Source organism: Lichenostomus cassidix, chromosome 4 (assembly GCF_008360975.1).
Source record: "Lichenostomus cassidix isolate B80296 chromosome 4, HeHo_3.0, whole genome shotgun sequence".
Taxonomy (NCBI): Eukaryota; Metazoa; Chordata; class Aves; order Passeriformes; family Meliphagidae; genus Lichenostomus; species Lichenostomus cassidix.
The window spans coordinates 52,267,175-52,286,807 of NC_139484.1; the positions used below are offsets into that span (position 1 = coordinate 52,267,175).

Below are 19,633 nucleotides of genomic sequence, written 5' to 3' on the forward strand. Positions count from 1 at the left end.
TCACTTTAACATCCCAATATTTTTCTTTGTTGCTCTTAAGCATCTATGCCTCTTAGAAGAGTTGTCTGTTCTTTATATATCCATACTTCCTAACTGTTGTTTTTTACTCATTCTAGATTATAGTACAAGTTTCAGAGATAATTTCCTTTGACCAATATATATATAAAATAAATTAGGTCAAATATGTGCCAAATCTGAGGCTAAGCATGTAGAGGTTTAATGTCAGCTATGGGTGGTGTATAATACCATCAAGACTACTGATTAGTTTTGTAGATATAAAGAATTCTAGACCACAGCCTTTCTTTGATGGTAGTGGCAAATTTTCCGATTCTCTAACAAAGCCAGTTGAATGAAGTAGAAAAGCTTCCTATTTTTTATAGGAATGGAAGAAGTAATCTGAAGAACTGCTTCTGTACAAGGTTTTGTTTCTCTCAGTCACATTGTTCTCTCTTGCAGTACACCTGAGGTCTGGTAATCTTCCCTAACAATGCCAATTGTTCCAGCTTATTGGGTTGCTCAAAGAAACATAACAGAAGCTGTTTCCAGAACGTAATTTGGCAGAATATTTTATTATCAAAATAATTGTGCAAGAATGCTCGTTATGTACTTATGAGATATAAAAACATACCTGGAATATTTCTCAGCTTCCATAACCTGTTCTTCCCAAAGAAGAAACTACATACAAACAACCACATATAAATATGCAAGAAAATTTAATGAAATACAATAATAATAAATGAATATAGACATTGCATATCTGCTATTGCAAGTTGTACTTTAGAGATTTTTTTCTTTATTATTTGCAATAGAAAAAGCCTTTATTTTCATTAAGACAAACAAAAAAATGTAATAAAGCAGCTCACCATAACAATAGGTTTGACATGCTAGGTTAAGAATATGTTTGAGGCAAATCAGAACCAGTCTGTCATCGCGGCGAGAGGGAAACTCACAGCACTCTCAATATGAGATATAAAGTAAGCTCCCTTTTATTTCACCAAACAAGAAACTTATATACTGTTACAGAAGTTACTATTCATAGATACACACACACCTGCAGTCTGTTCTCACACATTCAGGGATCCTCCCGGTGACTCCCTTTTTCTTTCTCATAACACTTCTGACTCCCTAATCTTTCTCATGACATTCTTCCCACAGAACATTCTCAGGTAAACAAGCCACTGTAGCTTGTTGGAATTTTACTGAGGCCTGAGAATTCAGTTAGCATAAGTTTTGCTGGAAAACTGCGTTTTCCAACACCAGTCTATGTTAATATCTGCTAAGTTAGATTCACTGAGTAAAAATACATACATACATGGATATATTCATAAAATGGTGCAAAAGGCAAATACTCTTATTATTGTTTTCTAAAAATTCTGATCCAGATCACAACCCTACTATTATACATAAACTCAAAATAAACATTAAGACATATTCTTTGTTTCAACAGGTCATAATGCAAACTATATGAGTAAGAAAAAGAACCAGAGAAAAGTCATTTTTAATGTGAGGTTAAAGAGAACAATGGTTCACAGAAGTCTCACAGAAAGCTGATAGAAATAACCTCTTATTTCCAAAAAGGATCAAAACTTATTACTAGCTATTACTTATACCCATGTATATGGAGAAAAACTATCAGCCTTCCATACATACTAAGAGAAAATATATCACATTGTCTATTTTTTTTCACTCTTGTCCGCAGATGTTTTAGTTCTGTAAACAAGACTAGGCTCCATTTATAGAAGTCAAGCAGCATTGTGCCAAAGCCAAAGGGGTATGATTTCAAACTGAAAGAAAGCAGGTTTAGATTAGATATTAGGAAAAAAAAATTACTTAGAGGGTGGTGAGGTATTGGAAGAGGTTGCCCAGAGAAGTTAAAAGTGAATGCACCATCCCTGGAGGTACTCAAGACCAGGTTAGATAGAGCTCTGAGCAACATGGTCTAGTAAAAGGTGTCACTGCCCATGGCAGGGTGGTTGGAACAAGATGATATTTAATATCCCTTCCTACCCAGGCCATTCTATGATTCCATGAATAGTGACTTCCTCATATGCATCTTCTTAATGTTTTTTTACTTCTGTATGACAACTGTAATGTTTTGAGAAGTAAAAAGCTGAAATAAACCAGGACACTGAAGCAGTGTTGCCTCACAATATATTGATGAAAACTCCCTGCTCAGAGAGTGCTTCCACCAGATGATTATGGGACAGATAACCCAGATGTTCAGATTTAAATCATAGATTTTGATTTTAAACCATTCAGGTTGAAAGACAAAAAGCCCATTTTACCTGGATTGTTGTTTACAGTCATGCTTGCCTCTCTTTGCATTATTTGCAGGGTTGGAGCAGATGTGTGATAATAAAATTTGAACCAGAATGATATGGTAAATGCAAGCACAGAGCCAAAATAAGAAAGTCTGTTCAGAAATCTCTGCTTCTTAAGTTTTACAAGATCTTTTCAAAAGTTTCATCACAAAATCAGAGAAATCTCAGGTTTGGAAAGGACTTCTGGAGATCATCTAGTCCAACCCCCCTGATAAGGCACGTTCATGTTTGTTTGTTTATGTGTTTGATAGTAGACCTCATTATAATTTTTTAGGGTTTTTTATTTTGTATTTGGGGTGAAAAGCTGATTGACCTTTATGTCTGGAAGGTATACTAAATGCACAACTATGCTATGTGTGCCAAAGGAAAAAGGAGCATTTGTGGATGTTTATATATATATATTTTTATTTATACATTTATATTTATGTATATATGTAAATTTTGTACACACATATATATATACTGCTATTTGCCTTTGTGTATAGATATCTGTAGAGTGAGAAAAACATGGTTTCTGTGTAAATGTAATAAAGAATGCAATAAATCTTAAGAAAGTGAGGCAGCTGTATACTGTTTCTCATTATCTTCACCATTCCATGCATAATTCTAATATGTATTTCTGCTCAGTGTCAAAGGTCTACCCTGAATATAAAATTATTATTTTATTCATGAGCTTCTTCATTAGCATTGTACTATATAAGTTTTCACCATATCCTCTCTGTGAGGTGAAATACTTACTACAGTTAAAAAAACTGCACCAGCTTTTCACAAACTCAGTCACAGAGAGAGCTAGTCTGCATGATAGTCCCATTCCCATGTCTTTCTTGATTCTTCCAACTGTCAGTTGCACAAATCATTGGCTCTACCCCATGGTTTTGTTTGCTGTGTGTTATTAAGGCAACCTTTTTTGATGTGGATTAACTATTCATCCAGAAAAACGTATCACAGTAACAAATTGCAAAGATTCCATTTGAGGTGACTTGTCTGGTCTTCAGGCCATGACAATCTTTATCTTTCTGTGTGATTTTAACAACTGGATCTTTCTGTTGATTTGTCAGTTGTTATATACTTACTACACTCTCTGTATAATACTCTAACTTGAAAAGTAAAATCTTTGGTACTTCGTTTTGATGGCCTGTATACTGAAGTCTCATTTTACCTAAATTTTCTCACTGTTGCACCCTGATACAATTCCAGAGAACAAATTCTGTGATACTTACATCCTTTCTTTTGTAAACGTGGTGGACTAATCTCGACCAGTAACCTGAAGTGAGTTGACTTTTGTAGACTGCCAGATACTCACCAAGATGCTCTAGCAATCTTCTCCCCAAACCAGATAGTGGAGAGAAAATATAACAAAAAGCTCATGGTTTGAGTTATGACAAGGAGATCACTAAGCTATTATAGTCATGGGCAGATTAGACTATACTTGTGCAAAGTTAGTTTAGTTTGTTTCCAGTTAATTAAAAAGTAGGATAATGAGAAGAACAAATCTAAAAACACCTTCCCCCCATCCCTCGCAAACTCAGCTTCACTCTCAACTTGTCTACCTTCTCCTCTCTGGCAGTGCAGGACAACTGAGAATGGGGGCTGTGGCCAGTTTGTCAGAAGTCCTGCTAGGAGCCTGCTCCAGCAAGGGCTGTCCTGGGGTCACAGCTTTCTTTGGGGCACACACACTTGCTCCAACACAGGGTCCTCTACAGGCTTCAGTGTGGTGATGTGCTCCACTCTGAACATCCATGGGCTGCAGTGGAATAACCTGTGTCACTATCACCTTCACCTTCTTTCAATTTTTAAAATGGAATTAAATTCCGGAAACTGTTAATTCATTTTTATCACAGTATTTTTGAAAGAAAAATAAAAAAAAAAGCTAAAGTTATTGCTGTATTCATGAGAAAAAAATCACAGTCTTTGCAACTGTCCCATAGAGAAACTTGTATTTACAGTGATACTCCCTCAGTACTCTGTACTTTGCTTGAGGGATAGTCTATGTTACATTGAAGAAGTAATTTTCGAGCGCCTTGCACTAGCTGAATTTAAACAGAAATCTTCTCTTAAGAACTAATTTACAATTTAGATTAACCTGGAAAGAAATCATTATTATTATTTAGGAAAAACTAAAACTGAGAAATTTCCTTTTCTTTGAGTAGCTATTTTCTAGGGCAAATTAGTGATAACTTTCATAAAAATGAGTGTTTTCATCAAAGTGTTGCAGAATTGGGTCACTTTTCTAATTGTATTGAGAACAATTAGGAATTTCACATTGACTTTTGATAAGTATTTTATTGAGATACAGAGGTTTTGTTCAGAAAAGGAACAACATTTAGATTACTTGGATTACTACATTGAATTACATATTATCACAAAAATTCAGTATCACCACATTATTTAGAATTAAACTGACAGTGGCAGGTGGACTAGTTTTTAAGTATAGTTTTCCCTTTAAGATATTTTTTGCCTTAACAAAGGTAAAGAATGATAAAGGACTTGAGGTCATGGTTGATAAACAGCTGACCATTTGATCTCTGTCGGATACTGCAACACTGGAGGCCAACAAAAATTTATAAATTATATTTAAAACCCCTTTACATGAAAATAGAAAATTAGGAATTTTTAAGTTGTATTACTTTTGTTATTAATGAGACCCTTATGGGATATATGAGCTTGAGAAACTAGAGAATGCTAGCCATAATTTGAAATTAGGTAAATTGTGATTTATAGCAAGAAAGCAAGACTTTTACTTTATACTATTGACTTGATCAATGTCCACAAGAATCCACAAGAACCAGATTGCTGACAGCATAATGGCCTTTGGTCTAGAAGAACTGAACATGACAAACCCACTTGTAGAAGATAAACAAGTTTCAGCAGCATCACATCAATGAGACCAAATGTTCTAATTACTGAAACAGCTTAAGTGGGAAGCAGTGAAGACTTAATAATATATGTTATTTGAAGATCAGGACATATGTAGCTGAGGCACATATTATTAAAAGGGAAAATGAAAAAATCACTAGATGTGTCACAAATCTGCATTATTCAGAAGGTCACTATTCAGCAACCATAGCAGATCTTTTTATCCTTTAAAAATTTAATAATCCACATACTTTAATGGTCTTTGCATTACTAAACAAGGATTTTATTTTTTAGCAGTTTTCAAGTTTTGCAGTACCACAATACTTCAGTTTTTCTAGCACTATTGAAAAGAAAAATAAAAGTAGGTTCTGGGAAAACCCCATGTCATGGCTTAACCCTATATCTTGGATTTTCTGACACTCGCTATGCCATTCTGCTTCATATCATAGCTGATATAAATAGGGTAGTCTTTTCCCAGGATTTATACACAGCTCCTCTTAATCTAACACCATCTACTAGCCTCATTTTGCATTTTCCTATTAACTGCAATGTATGTATGACTTAATGCTTTTTGAGTTCTTTATTTACTGACCCAGCCAGAAAATATGTTACACAGCCATTATTTACTAATCCTTAATGACAGCTTGTATGCATCCGAAAAGCAGCTTCACCATAGTGATATGTTTCTAGATCTGATTTTAAAAATCGTTTAATTGATTTCCTTTGATTAATTAATGAAGTCAGTGTAAGTCTCTACACGTGGAAAGCAATCAAGAAGTTTCAATCTCTCTTTTTCCAATACTGCTGCATGCTGAAAGCTCCAACTCAAGTGTTACTCATCGGTCAAGTAGAAACAGCTGTTATCCAGGAAGAATGGGATTTAAATAGAGATAAGAGAAAAAGCAAAATTCTCCCAATATAAAGGTTCATAGAAAGTGTGGGAGAGCCCAAAATCAAGAAAAACAAGGTTTTAAAGTTAAAAAAAAATTAAAAATGTAATCTGGCTACTGTCTTAAAAGACAATGAAAAATTGTTTCTTTTAATACATTAACAACAAAAGGAAGTCTAAAGAAAATCTCCAGCCTTTATTGGATATTGGATGCAGGGGGAAACATAGTGAAAAATGATGAGGAAAAGTCTGAGGTAATTAATGGATTCTTTGCCTGAGTCTTTAATAGTAAGACCAGCTGTTCTCTAGATACCCTGAGCTGGAAGACAGGAAAGAGGAGCACAATGAAGCCCACATAATCCAGGTCAGTGACCTGCTACACTACTTAAACACTCACAGGTTTATGGGGCTGGATGAGATGCACCTGAAGGTACTGAGGGATCTGGCATACCTGCCCAGCAATCACTTACCAACAGTCCTGGCTATGCAGGGGGCTCCCAGTTGACTGGAGGTTTGTAAATGTGATTTCCAGCTACAAGGGAGGCCACAAGGAGGATGCAGAAAGAGCCTCTCAGCCTGATATCAGTGCTGGGGAAGGCCATGGAGCAAATCATCCTGAGTGCTATCATGCAGCATGTGCAGGACAGCCCTCGGATCAACCAGAACAGGTTTATGAAAGGCAGCTCCTGCTTGACCAACCTGACCTCCTTCTAGGACAAGGTGACTTGCTTAGTGGATGAGGGAAAGGCTGTGGATGTTGTCTGCTTGGATTTAAGCAAAGCCTTTGATACTTTCTCCCACAGCTCCAGTTCTGGAGAACCTGGCAGGTCATTACCTTAAACAGGTAATGCTCCTCTGAGTTACCCTTGGGATGGTGATATACATGAGTTCAAGGAGAGTGATTTTGCCTCAGCTCTTGGTTCAAAAGCAAGACATTTTCTTTTACCTCCCTTGGTTTTCAGCTGCTACATGACCTGTCAGCTAAAAAGTGCCACCAAGTTCCCTCCTCTGCAAGTATTTCAACAAAGCCTGACTACAATGTCTCCACTGCGCTCCACCCTTTGTTTAGTCGTCCTTGGATTGTGTGAGGGAAGTCAGGAATGCAGACCATGCTCCAGCCAGCAAGTAGCAACCACATATTCCCCTTTAGCACATATTTTGTGTGGTGAGTTGGGCATACTGATCTCAATCTCCATCTACTAAAACATAATTTTACCCCCCGTCTTTTTCCCACACGGTCTTTTTCCAACCTTAATGATTCTATGATAACTGTTCTTCTCCCTGCATTACTCTAAGTTGTTTATATGATCCAACTGCTGTGGAAAATAATAAAAATACCAAAAATGATTTAAGGAAATATATTAGGTTAGGTGATGCATCCTATATGTTGTGTTCAGCTTTCTGTTGTTTCACTGAGGTAAATATGGACTGATGCTGTCTCAGAGCACAGCTGATTTAGATGTATAACACTAGGTAATTTTTGCTCTATTGCTGAGCTAGAAAGCTCCTAAGATAAAACTGGTACTGATTTCCCTGAGATGAATCTATGATGACTTTCAGTGTGACAACTAAGAAAAATTTGACGTGTTGCACTAAGCAATTTGAGAACTTCAAATTCTAAAGAAATTTCTTGGATCAGTCTGAAATCCACAATGAGGTGGTGCTCTAGAAATGTCAACTGTTATTTTTATTTTCATATGGAAATACTGAAACTAATTAACAATACTTAAACCACTTAATATAAATGTCTGTTGTGGTTAAAGAAAACTAATGTAATTGGTCAATGGTCTTTAAACCTGCTGGAAACTGTTAATTCCAGTTAATTAAAAAAACAAATAAAGAAGGAAATTTTCTGATAGTTAACCATGTGGAAAACCATTACAATTTAGTCTTGACTTAAGCACACACTGTTCTTTCCTATATGCCAAGTATGGAAAAAGCAGCACACAAACAAAATGGATACTGCATAGAGTTGTGTTTAAAGTCTATAAATCATATAAAACCACTCTTTTGCAGTCTTTATTTAGAGGGATTTTATTATTATTTTAAAGGGATTCATTTCATCCCAGTATCTTTGGGATGAAGTCTCAAGCGAGCAAGGAGAAATCAATAAGTATTTCTTCATTGCATGCTGCCATAGTTCGTAGAGAGTCAGCATTAACCTGTGGCGTTGTGTCCCCGCAAAGCAGCCGAAAGCCCCATCGCCACACGGAAAGGCAGTCGGCTGCGCCGAGACATGCGCCGGGCTGTGCTGGAGCCGGGGAGCGCACTGGAGCGGAGTGGAGCTCGGGGGACAGAAGCTCTGCGGGAAACAAGGTGGAACAAAGAAATGTAGGATCACAGTCTGCTGTTTTCCAGGGAATTTATTAGGGTCTTCAGGTGAAGATTAGGTTAATATTAGGGTCTTCATGGCAAAGAGGGGCAGGAAGCAGGGGGCAGATGACAGGGTTGGAAATCCTGAGGCTGCGAACCCCGAACACCGAATTGCAGGGGATTATAAGGGAAGGGAAAAGGGGAGTGGTTAGCTCCGGAGAGCCAACCAAGGAAGGCCAGAGGGAAGAAGGAAAGGGGTACAAACCAATAGGCTTGTGATAAGGGAGGGTACAAATTCAAAGAAGCAATGACACACAGAACTAAGGAGAAACTTCTAGAACATAAGTAATATAGGGAGAAGGGACAGGGGAGAGTACAGAACCAATAATTTCTAGCTAGGGTGCATGCTTAATTTCCCAACCTCAGGGGCTCACTGTTGATCTCCACAAGTCTCCATAAGCTAAACAGTCCTTATCCACTGCCCCCTGTGGTAAGTCCCTCAACCACTAAAACTTGCAGACACACACTGCAACATTAACCTTCTTAACATACTATGCTGTTATTCCTCTCTGGTGCAGTGTCATTGACAATATGTTTTAGACCTTCCTTATAATTTTCATGGTGCTCTAGAGAATAAATGGTTTTACAAAACACTTCAGAACGTCATGTAAAAAATTTTAATTGATATATATGTGTTTATGCTCCTTCAAAAAACAAAACACCAAACCAAAACAAGCAAAAACTAACAAACAAAACAACAACAACAAAAACAAAAAAAAAAAATCAGCCAAGCCAGATGAGAGAAATTTATTTTCAGAATTAAATGTTTCTATACACTTTACAAGTAATATCCTTTAAGCTTGTCTTGGTTTGAAAACAAACCAGTGGGAGATCACAAGTCAAGATTGAAATTAAAAATAAGTGAAATAATACAAGGAAAAACACTGACAAAGTCAGATACAACCTAACACCCTGTTAGGGTGGTAGTAGCAGTCCAGCTGAAGTAGTCCAGTTGAAGTGGTGATCCTGTGAAGGTCTAGTCTCCAGCTGAAGATCCAGTGGTAGCTCTCATCCTCTGGGAACCCAGCAGACAGGGCTCACTCAGGCAGTTCCAAGGCCAGGTTATATCCAGGTGGGAACACCTGGCTCCTCCCTCCTCGGCAGAGCATCTCACAATGGGATGAGATAAGTCCATGAGTCACACGGTGGGTCCCTGATGGCCCATTGCCTGTCATGCGGGGTGGGTCGTTAGCAGCTGGTAACAGCTAACGGATGGCCCATTGTCTGTCATCCGGAGTGGGTGATAGCAGCTAATGGCCCACAGCTGGTGGTAATAGAATACTTAACTACATCTATATTGCAACCTAGGACAGCTTTAAAGATACTAATGTTTGAAATATTTGTAGTCTGTGGATTACAGTGTACTCTTTCAGAGTGAGGAAACAATGACATTTAATGGAGGATCTTTTTCTTAATATGAACTCTAGACTTCTGTTAAATGCAGTGTAATATTTTGCAGGTGAAATAGGGGTGGGAGAGCACAATGTCAGTCTCCCCTTGAAAGACTATGTTAAACACAGAAGTTTTCTAAAAATGCTGGACCGGAACCTACATGGTCCTTTCTCTGGGCTCAGAGTACATCTGTGGCTTTTTGTTGCATAGTTTTAACATTATTTACTTTTCTTGGTCAGTAGATGCTGGAGATCCTTGTTATCACAAGGTTCTTCTAGCTTACCCTAGTTAGGTCTAGTTTGCACTTAAGTCCTAACCTTTTGCTCATTCACACTGTATTAATATAGCATAATTTTCAAGCATATAAGTAAGGTTTGTCTCAGAATGCCATGAAGCACTGCAAAGATTTTGTACCCAAAACCTTTAGCAATATCTAAAGGTCTAAAAAGATCTAAAAAATTAAGGAAAAATCAATTATACTGTGCCAATCCACATCTCGCCAGGAATCACATCCTATTTTTTAGGAAATTCTGTTGGCTGGTATTAAATAAATCAATCATTTTGGCTTCTTTCAGGAAAAAAAAAAACTGTGTGGTGTGAACAAAGTAGGATTTATATGTTGATGTGGATGCATAAGACAAAGCTGAGAAGTGTGAAGGACTGTAAGCCACTTTCTCATTAAAGAGATGACATATGGCATAGTTATTTTCTTGGACATGCAATTTTTATGCAATATTACTTCTTTTGTTATTCATTGCTCAGTTTAGCATCCAGTGAATTGCCATCTATATGCAGAAGATACTTATGAAGCTAATTTTTGGGTGTATACAGAAAACTTAGTGAGTTCCCTTGCATATGCAAGTGAGATTGCAGGACTGAGGTAAGAAAACAGAAGTTGAAAGCACACTGAAACATTTAACTTTTAAACAAAACTTGAAAGCACAGTTTGTAGGCATTGCAGCCTTTCAGATGCACAGTTGTAGAACAGCTGAATTATTACAGGATACCTCTGGATGACTGATTTAAAACCTCTCTTGAGACTGAACTAAAATTGACCATGATATATAGTTGTTTGGGCTTGAGATAGGTAGGTGATTTGGAATATGGTACTGTTCATAAAATTGCCATCTAGGTCTGAGCTGTGTGCCACTTTGATAGTTTAATTATAAATCTATCACTTAAATCTTTCTGAAAGATGGGTTGTTGTTCAAGCAAATTCTGATTTAATCGAGCAATACAAGATGAGGTTCTATGGTTTATAAAGGAGAACAGACTGGACTGCTATAATGTGCCAAAGATGCTTTATTTTTCCCAAATTTAAAATGTGAAATGTTATCCAGCCTAAGAAAAATAAATGTGCTATAGATCAGATTGCTTTCTAAAGTCCAGATTAAACAGCTTTTGTATGATTTTTAAAATCCACCTTTCTTTGGATTCATTTTAATTTTGCAGTGTCTCATGGGATTTCAAATGAGGATAGCTCTACACCTAGTGGTCTGGTATAATTTCAGCAAAAATTCTTGTGCTTTCATTTTGAAAATATCACTTATTTAAGTTTTTTTGGATTTTTGCAAAACTAGGGCTCAGACTTTGTATAAAACTTTCAAAAGGATCTGAACTTCCGGAAGATTTATTTAATTGTTCATAGCTCATAGTATCCTTTAAGGAAATCAATATTTTCTAAGTTAATGAAGTTAAATTAAAACTTTGAACTGGCACTAATTAATACAGAAAAGACAATGCATGATGACCTGGATTTAGTTCAAGTCTGGTGGGTTTGTGAGTACTGTGTTATAAGAACTAGGTTACTGAAGAGGACATGTTTGGATGATGCATGCTGTTCAGTAGATATTGAGACCTTTTAGACCTTGTCTCAAAAGTTGTACATCTGGTCAAGGTGACTCAAGCAAAACAAATATTAGAGAAGTATTTATTAAAATAAGAATATGTTTGTAGTGTTATATATATTTCTTTATATCTAACATTACATATTTGTCTGTATATGTATATATTTATATATATTTATATACACACACTCACTGAATTTTCGTGTCAATTACTTTTCTGAAGCCACACTTCCACAAAGCAATCTGTGAAGGGCCTACTAATAGACAGCTCTGCTGTGTAATCTTCTGTGTGCCACACATATTTTCACATGCTTGGGAAGCATTGTAGTTATCAGAATTCTGTTGACTGAGAACTTTGATCCACACTTCTCATTAAAGCCATCCCAGTTTTCCCAGGTGCTTTACAGGCTGCAGCTCCAAGTCCTTTAGTATATTTTGCATTTACTGGGTTTAACAGGCAAGCAGTCATCTGGAAATTTCACTGGATCAGTCTTATACCCATCCCAGGCCAAAACTTCTTAAGTTATTGGATTTTTGTGAGGAACAGAGACAGCAGTCCTAAGAATCTCTGAAATTCCTGTTGCCTAATATCATGCTTTCAGTAACAATCAGTAGAAGTTGTCTAGGACAGATCTTCACAGAATAAATTCAGTGAAGTTCTCCCATGATCCTTTCCTAATTTCTAACAATCTCTGAGTCAGACCTTTGGACCAGAACCAGAATTAACTTTTTTTTGGGGGTGTCATGGATTAACTCCAGCTGGCAACTAAACCCCACACAGGTGGTCATTCACACAAACACACATACGGAGTCCTGGTGAGATGGGGGCAAGAATCTTAAAATAATAGACTTTTTAAGGTTAGAAAAGACCAGTAAGATCGTTGAGTTAAACCACCAACCTTGTTGACCACCACCATGTTCACCATTAAACCACATCCCCAACTGCCATATCCACACATTTTTGCAACACTTCCAGATATGGTGACTCCACCTCCAGAATCAGAAAAGTCAGAAATGTCATGGGTTGAGATAAAAGGTTTAAAAGGTAAAGCAGAAGCTGTGCATGGAAGCAAAGCAAAACAAGGGATGCATGCACAACTTCCTGTGGGCAGACAGAAGTTCAGCCATCCCCAAAAAGCAGAGCTCCATCACTTGTAACAGTGACTTGGGAAGACAAACACCATCACTCCAAACATCTCCCCTTCTTTTGTCTTCCCCCAGCTTTAGATGCTGCTCCTGATGTCATGTGGTGTGGAATATCCCTTGGGTCAGAGGGATTTATCTGTTCTGTCTGTATCCCTTCCCAATTTGCTGTGTACACGAATCCTCACTGGTAGGATGGGGTGAGAGACAAAAAAAGGCTTTGACTCTTCAAGAAAGGCTCAGCAATAAAAAAAAATTCAACATTTCCAGCACAAAGCCAAAACACAGCTCCATACCAGCTACTATGAAGAAAATTAACTCTATCCCAGCCAAAACCAGCATAGAAAGAATATACAGAATTTAATATTAGGGGTTAATATATATTATTATGAGTTCAATAGCAAAATGTACCATAAATTTAGCTTCGGAAAGCAAACTCTCCCAGGACAAATATTGTTTCTGTTAAAGCCCCTTCATGTGACCCTTTATTGTATGCAGTTCTTGTAATGTGTTTAAGCTAGTAGAAAGGATAAAAATGTCTACTGTGTCCGTTTCATCTATGAAGAAAAGCAGCAGCAAAAGCTAAGTAACAATGAATTAATTTGTCATGCTTTCTGTGGCTCTATGCAGTATTCTTTATACCCATAACATTTCAGCATGGTGATACCTTGGAAGAGAATGACTTTTTTATTAAAAATAAATATCTAACTTTATGATTTTAAGAAATGCTGTTAGTATGTTGTATGTATTAAAAACGCTTTACAAATGTCTATTTTTAGTACTTTAAATTGGAACAATCACTGTTTTTACAAGCATGAAGTACAAAATAATGACTAAATGAAAAAGAAAAGAAAAAGGAAAAGATAAAGGGAAAGACTAAAATACTTTCATTCTCTTTTCTACTATTCACCTTTCCTTCACAAAGGAAAAACTGTATTGATCATTGAAATTCTTCTCTCAAGAGATGCTTGAAATGACTGTGTCCTTGAGAACACTTGTCCTAATTTACTGTCTAATTAAGAGCCACATATCTATTCTTTACTTGCTCTGTCTTAGAGTATTTCTGATGGTCAGGGGCTCAGGATATTACAATTCTTTGCAACATAGAAATATAATTCTAAAAAAGGACATTTAAAAAAAGACATTTAAAAAAAGGCCAAACAAACCAAAACAAAAGAAAAGCCCCAACTCTTGACTTCAGAGAAAACACACTGATAAAATAGTAGTTGAAATTTCTGCAAGCACCTCAAGTTCAATGTAATAAAGATATTTATATTGTTATGTACCTGAATGCTGTGATCATGATGCTGCATTAACACAAACTCAAAAAAAGCCCGCCTCCATTGGAAAATTAGCTTTTCAGAGTTTATTTCAGGTCCAATACTGGCACACAGTCACATCCCTTGTACTGGTGTTAAGTAACAAAAATTTGGTAGCTAGCAGGGGGTCTGTGGGGATGGCTTCTGTGTGAACATGGAGAAACTTTCCCCCATGTCAAACAGAGTCAATGCCAGCTGGGTCTAAGACAGAACCATCACTAGACAAAGCTGAGTCAATCAACAATACTGATAGTACCTCAGTGAAAACACATTTAAGGAAGGAGAAAAAAATACTGTTCAACAGTAGCTGGGAGAGAGGAGTGAATAAGTGAGAGAAACAGCTCCGCAGACACCAAGGTCAGAGAAGAAGGGGAGGAGGTGTTTCCAGCACTGGAGCAGAAACTCCCCCACAGCCTGTAGGGAAGATGACAGTGACACGAGTCGTTTTCCTAGAGGTGGAGGTGTCCCAAAGGAAGCTGTGATCCCATGGAGAGCCTGTGCTGGAATAGGCTCCTGGAATTGTCACCTGTGGAGAAACCATGATGGCACAGTCTATTTCTGAATGACTGAACCTGTGGAAAGGACCTACACTGGAGCAGTTCCTGAAGAGCTGCAACCCATGGGAAGGACACAGGTTTGAGAAGTTCATGAAGGACTGTGTCCTGTGGATGGCATCCTATGCCGAAGCAGGTACAGAGCATGAGGAAGAAGAAATTTATTGGTTTATATGTTCCTACAAATTGTACTCAGTAAGTTATCAACACTCTTTCAGTCTCAGGATTTGGTACGAAAAAGAGAAAATGGTGGCTGATGTTTTTTTCCCCCCCAACTTTGATTAAAATACATACTGCAGGTGTCTGAGCAAGGAACAATGTGGAAAGAGGTATTTATAACACAGGACTATAAGTTTCTGAATCACTGTATCTAAATAGTTGAAATTATCAACAGTATAGAATTCTTATTGAATGGAGTAACATGATAAGGTATCATAGCAAAAAGCCTGCCTAAAACTCACAGTTTTTAATCAAATCAGATTCAAAATAGTTTATTGTTGGTTAATTATATATTGTCCATAATTCAATCAGTAAATTGCACTTTCTGAATCAATGTGCCATATAACAGAAACTGCAATACTAGATAATTTCAAAATGTTAATAAGCACCTACACTTTTCTAAATACTTTTTCATAAATAATCCCCAAAATTATATCTACATACAGTAGGTATATACCCCCCATATACACCCCTGCCTTGGGGTATGTGGGTTGTAGACATATACACCCTCTGATCAGCACTTTTCTAAAGAAGATGCGATGGGATATAAATGGCTGAGAAATACATGTCAAAAAAAACAAAAAGAGATGTAGTAAAATAAAACAAGATGGTCTATAAACTGTAAAAAAGGAATGAGTAGAATTTTTGCAGCAAGACTCAGTAAAAGGATCACGTGCCTTTTTAGGCAGTTTTGCAGTTTAGTTGTTCCATCTGGAAAGAATCTAGCTTGTTTATTTTAAAATTCAAAGCCAAACTCAGTAAGAATGATGGAAAAACTTGTTTAAAAACACAGTTGTGATTTGAATGCAGAAATCTTGTATAGCTACACCTTGACTGTGAGGGTGAGTCTCAGCTTATAGGTTGTTCCTCAATGTGTTTTGTATCTCACGTTTCTGTTTTACAAAGGTAATATTTGCCTTTCTAGGCATACCATGGTGAGATGTCAAAACACAGCACACTATTAAGCATTAAAGAGACTATATGATATTTAATCTTTCATATTTATCTTGGCAATTTTGCAAGGCTTGATTTTACCACTAAAATCTGGGTGGCATAAAAACGGTACATAAATCTTACAGTGTCATGATATTCTCCCGCCTTTCTCACCTTATCCTTATATTCTTATACACATATATCCTGTGGCCAGTCTGATTGCTTTGATTACAAGGAAATTATGTCATCTGTATGAAAAAATGAATCTTTATAGCTCTAAACTGGCACTTACAGAAGTAGAAATTCCTGACATGGTATAGTCATATCTCACATTGATAGAAGATATATTAGTTTGAAAAAAAAAAAAAAACAGTGGGAGATCACAAGTCAGTATTAACATTTAACAGGAAAATTAAAAATAAGCATAATAGTACAAGGAAAAGCACTGACAAAGTCAGATACAGCCTGACACCCTGCTAGGGTGGTGTCAGCAGTCCAACTAAAGTAGTTCAGTTGAAGCAGTAATCCTGTGGAAGGTCTGGTCTCCAGTTGAAGGCCCAGTGGGAGCTCTTGTCCTCTGGGAACCCAGTAGACAGGGCTGACTTGAGCAGTTCCAAGGCCAGGTTATATCCAGGTGGGAATGCTTGGCTCCTCCCTCCTGGTTGGAGCATCTCACAATAGGATGAGATAATTCCATGAGTCATGCAGTGGTTTCTTGATGGCCCATTGATTGTTATCAGGGGTGAGACATAGCAGGAGATAACAGCTAATGTCCCACAGCTGGTGGTAATAGAATACTGAATACATCTATATTGTAACCTAGGACAGAAGACATTAAAGCTTTCTTTGGCTGATAAAACAGAAGTCCAATTTAGACTACCAATGCAATGCATGAGATTTTTTTTGTATTCCCTCTAGTTGCATTGAAGCAACTCTATGTCATTCTACACAGCACGATCTCACTTTTTTAACCCTTATATTTCTTTATTTTAAACAAATTCTTTTATTCTGTAAGCTTCATTGAATAGTTGCTTTCATACTAAGCAAAATTAATATAATATTTTTGCAAAGCATCTGGCAGTCTGAGGCCCATGACTTCATTCTATTAATGACAGTAAATACAATTCTGTTACGTTGCATGTTCATCATGAATAAAATACACTTTTTAATAAGGATGAAAACACTACAGCATATCTCAATACATAGGAACACTTTCTTAATTATGTCTCCATATAACTACTTCAGTGTTCCTACCTTATAGTTTGCAATAGAAAGTTTTACCCTACTTCTCCTGTCTCACGAGTATCTTTTTCCTATTTCAATTGCATTTAAATGGAGGGATTTACATTTTGTTAATTTGTCCCTTGACTTTTTTTTTAAGCTTCTTGATTCTCCCCATAAAGAATGGCAAGGGTACAAATTGGCAGAGGTTTGAGAGTCTTCTTCCAAAAATTGGAGATTTTGCAATAAGAGAATATAATCAAATAACACCCTCAGGGCATAATGTTCAAAACTTCTTTTACCAGCATTATACATGAATTTACTCTTTAATTAAAAACTTGGAGTGTGAGAAGGAAATTACATGATTGGTAACATATGATGGAAATGAAGTATGAAAAATTTTCTCTCGACCAATACTGCCGATATAAGAAAATCTGGCATTACAGCCATTCCTTAGACTGTATTCTGCAGCTGCAGGCTGATTAAAACTCAACAGGAAGAGCTATAATAAACAAATACCACCTGCTGCAAGAACAGGTGTTTGTGTCTTCATTTAGAAACCAAAGTAAAACAGAAGATGCCAAGGGGCTTAAGTAGATCAGTATTTGGATTGACATAATTTGTTACTACTTGTCCTTGAATTTAAAAGCATATTATTCTGCTTTCAAGACTCCTTGATGGGGATTCAACACTAGTTTCTAGTAATTAAGAAGCTCTTTGCCTTCTCTGTTCAGCTCTCCATTCTCCATATTCTGTGCATTCAGTGAAAATATTTGTTTTTCCATTCAGTGGTATATATAGCATCATGTCTTTGACTAAGAACATTCTGTGCACAAAAACAAGTAAAACCAACATTTGATATTTTATTTAATTTCACTAATCTCATCAGTGTTATATTTGACATTTTTAGCCCAAACAAATCAATATAGTCATGGGAATTTATCATGATTGATCTGTTCCTTGATGGATTTAATACATGTTTACAAAAGAAGATTTCCATTATAAAAAAGTACAAACCATTTTGTTTCTGATATTTTTCTCAGTGACACTTCTGATACATAAAAGGCAAATGAGTATCTTTCCCAATGAAACTGAGTGTCTGTTCAGTGTGTCTTCAGTGTGCAACTTCTCAGCGGTGACTTCCAATTGCATATTTTTTTCTTCATTGTAACAGCACTTAAGCAATAATAGCCAGAGTTACTGTCTAGATAAAAACATAAATTGACAGGCTATGTAATTGTTCATCTAAACAAAATGTAGTAGAGCACAAAGCAATGATTGTGATATACCTTTAACTAAACCCAGAACAAATTAGACTAAATGGATTCATCCTGTACCAGGAAAGTTACCTTCATGTTACAAGAAGACTCAAGGTACTTAGCAGCTGATTGTAGTTTACAGTGGATGACTTCAAGATAGTTCATGGTAGCAGATAAAACTTACAGCCAGCAGGCAAAGAACTCCAAGGTAACAAAGTTTCTGAGAGCTCTATTTTTTTTCTCTTTTGCAAGAGATGTTACACATAAATAAGTGCTGAAATCCCATAATACTTAAAGCTGATGCGAAGAGTTATTACTGGGAATACAGGCAATATCACAAATTCATTTAAAATCTGCACACTGCCAGAAGTGTGGATTATAAAAAGGAGAAGCTGAGAACTGGAAAGTTTTTGGGAAGATTTAACATATTTAAGATGTAAAAATTACTTTGCTGGCTTGTTTAGGGAGCCTGCATGGGTTGAGCAGGAGCTGGAGCAGCGTGATGCCAAAGGTAGGATTACCTGGGGGGTTTTTTTGTTTGTTTTTGAATTTCTGACAGTCCAAATACTTAATAACCTTGGAAGTAAATTAAGTTTAAATTGTTCTTAGATCAATATCTTAGAAGAGAGAGCAGAAAACCTGTTATTTGCTACAATGGCCATAAGCACATTGACAGCAATGACTGGTATCTCTTTTATGTTATTGAGTATGGAAGAATAAAACTTCTCTCTTTCAAGAGAAGGTCACAAGCAAATCTCATTATGTCTGTAAAATTGACTTGCACTAATATTAAAGATATCTGGAACTTATTTTAAATTATGTTTGCTATATTAAATATAATGAAGTATTAAAATGAGATTTAATATAGGTGAGAATACATTTTCTAATAGAAATAAATATCACTTCTAATGCTGCTCACAAAAGCCTACACTTTATTGTTGCATATTTTTTAGAATTTAATAACTATGTAGTTAAATCAGTAATATAAATATATTTTTGAACATAATTGGATACAAGTATGAACCAAAGAGCTGGGAAAGAACTTAAATACATTTTGAAAATTAAGGTAGAAAAAAAAGATAATTTTTGAAATGGCTCTGATATAGATTATAGAAGGAGGCAACTAAATTGAGTGAATATTCAAATATATATGGAAACATAAGCTATAAGAATGAGCCTTTGAGAAGTCAAACTACATGTTTAGTTTAACAAAATGAAAATTAAGAGAAATGTCAATTAGCCTGTAGACTCACAAAAACAAACAAAACATATCTGTCCACTATACTGTGTGTAAAACCTTAAAATAA

At 36.4% G+C, this 19,633-nt stretch overlaps 1 long non-coding RNA gene across 1 annotated transcript in view; it reads left to right on the forward strand.

Moving 5' to 3' along the window:
- Positions 1-9,692: 9,692 nt before the first annotated feature.
- The window catches only part of LOC146438482 (uncharacterized), a 55,307-nt gene continuing 45,366 nt past the window's right edge, over positions 9,693-19,633 (forward strand). The window contains exon 1 of the long non-coding RNA XR_014852084.1: positions 9,693-9,768. This is a non-coding gene — a long non-coding RNA (uncharacterized LOC146438482). The remainder of the gene's footprint in view (positions 9,769-19,633) is intronic.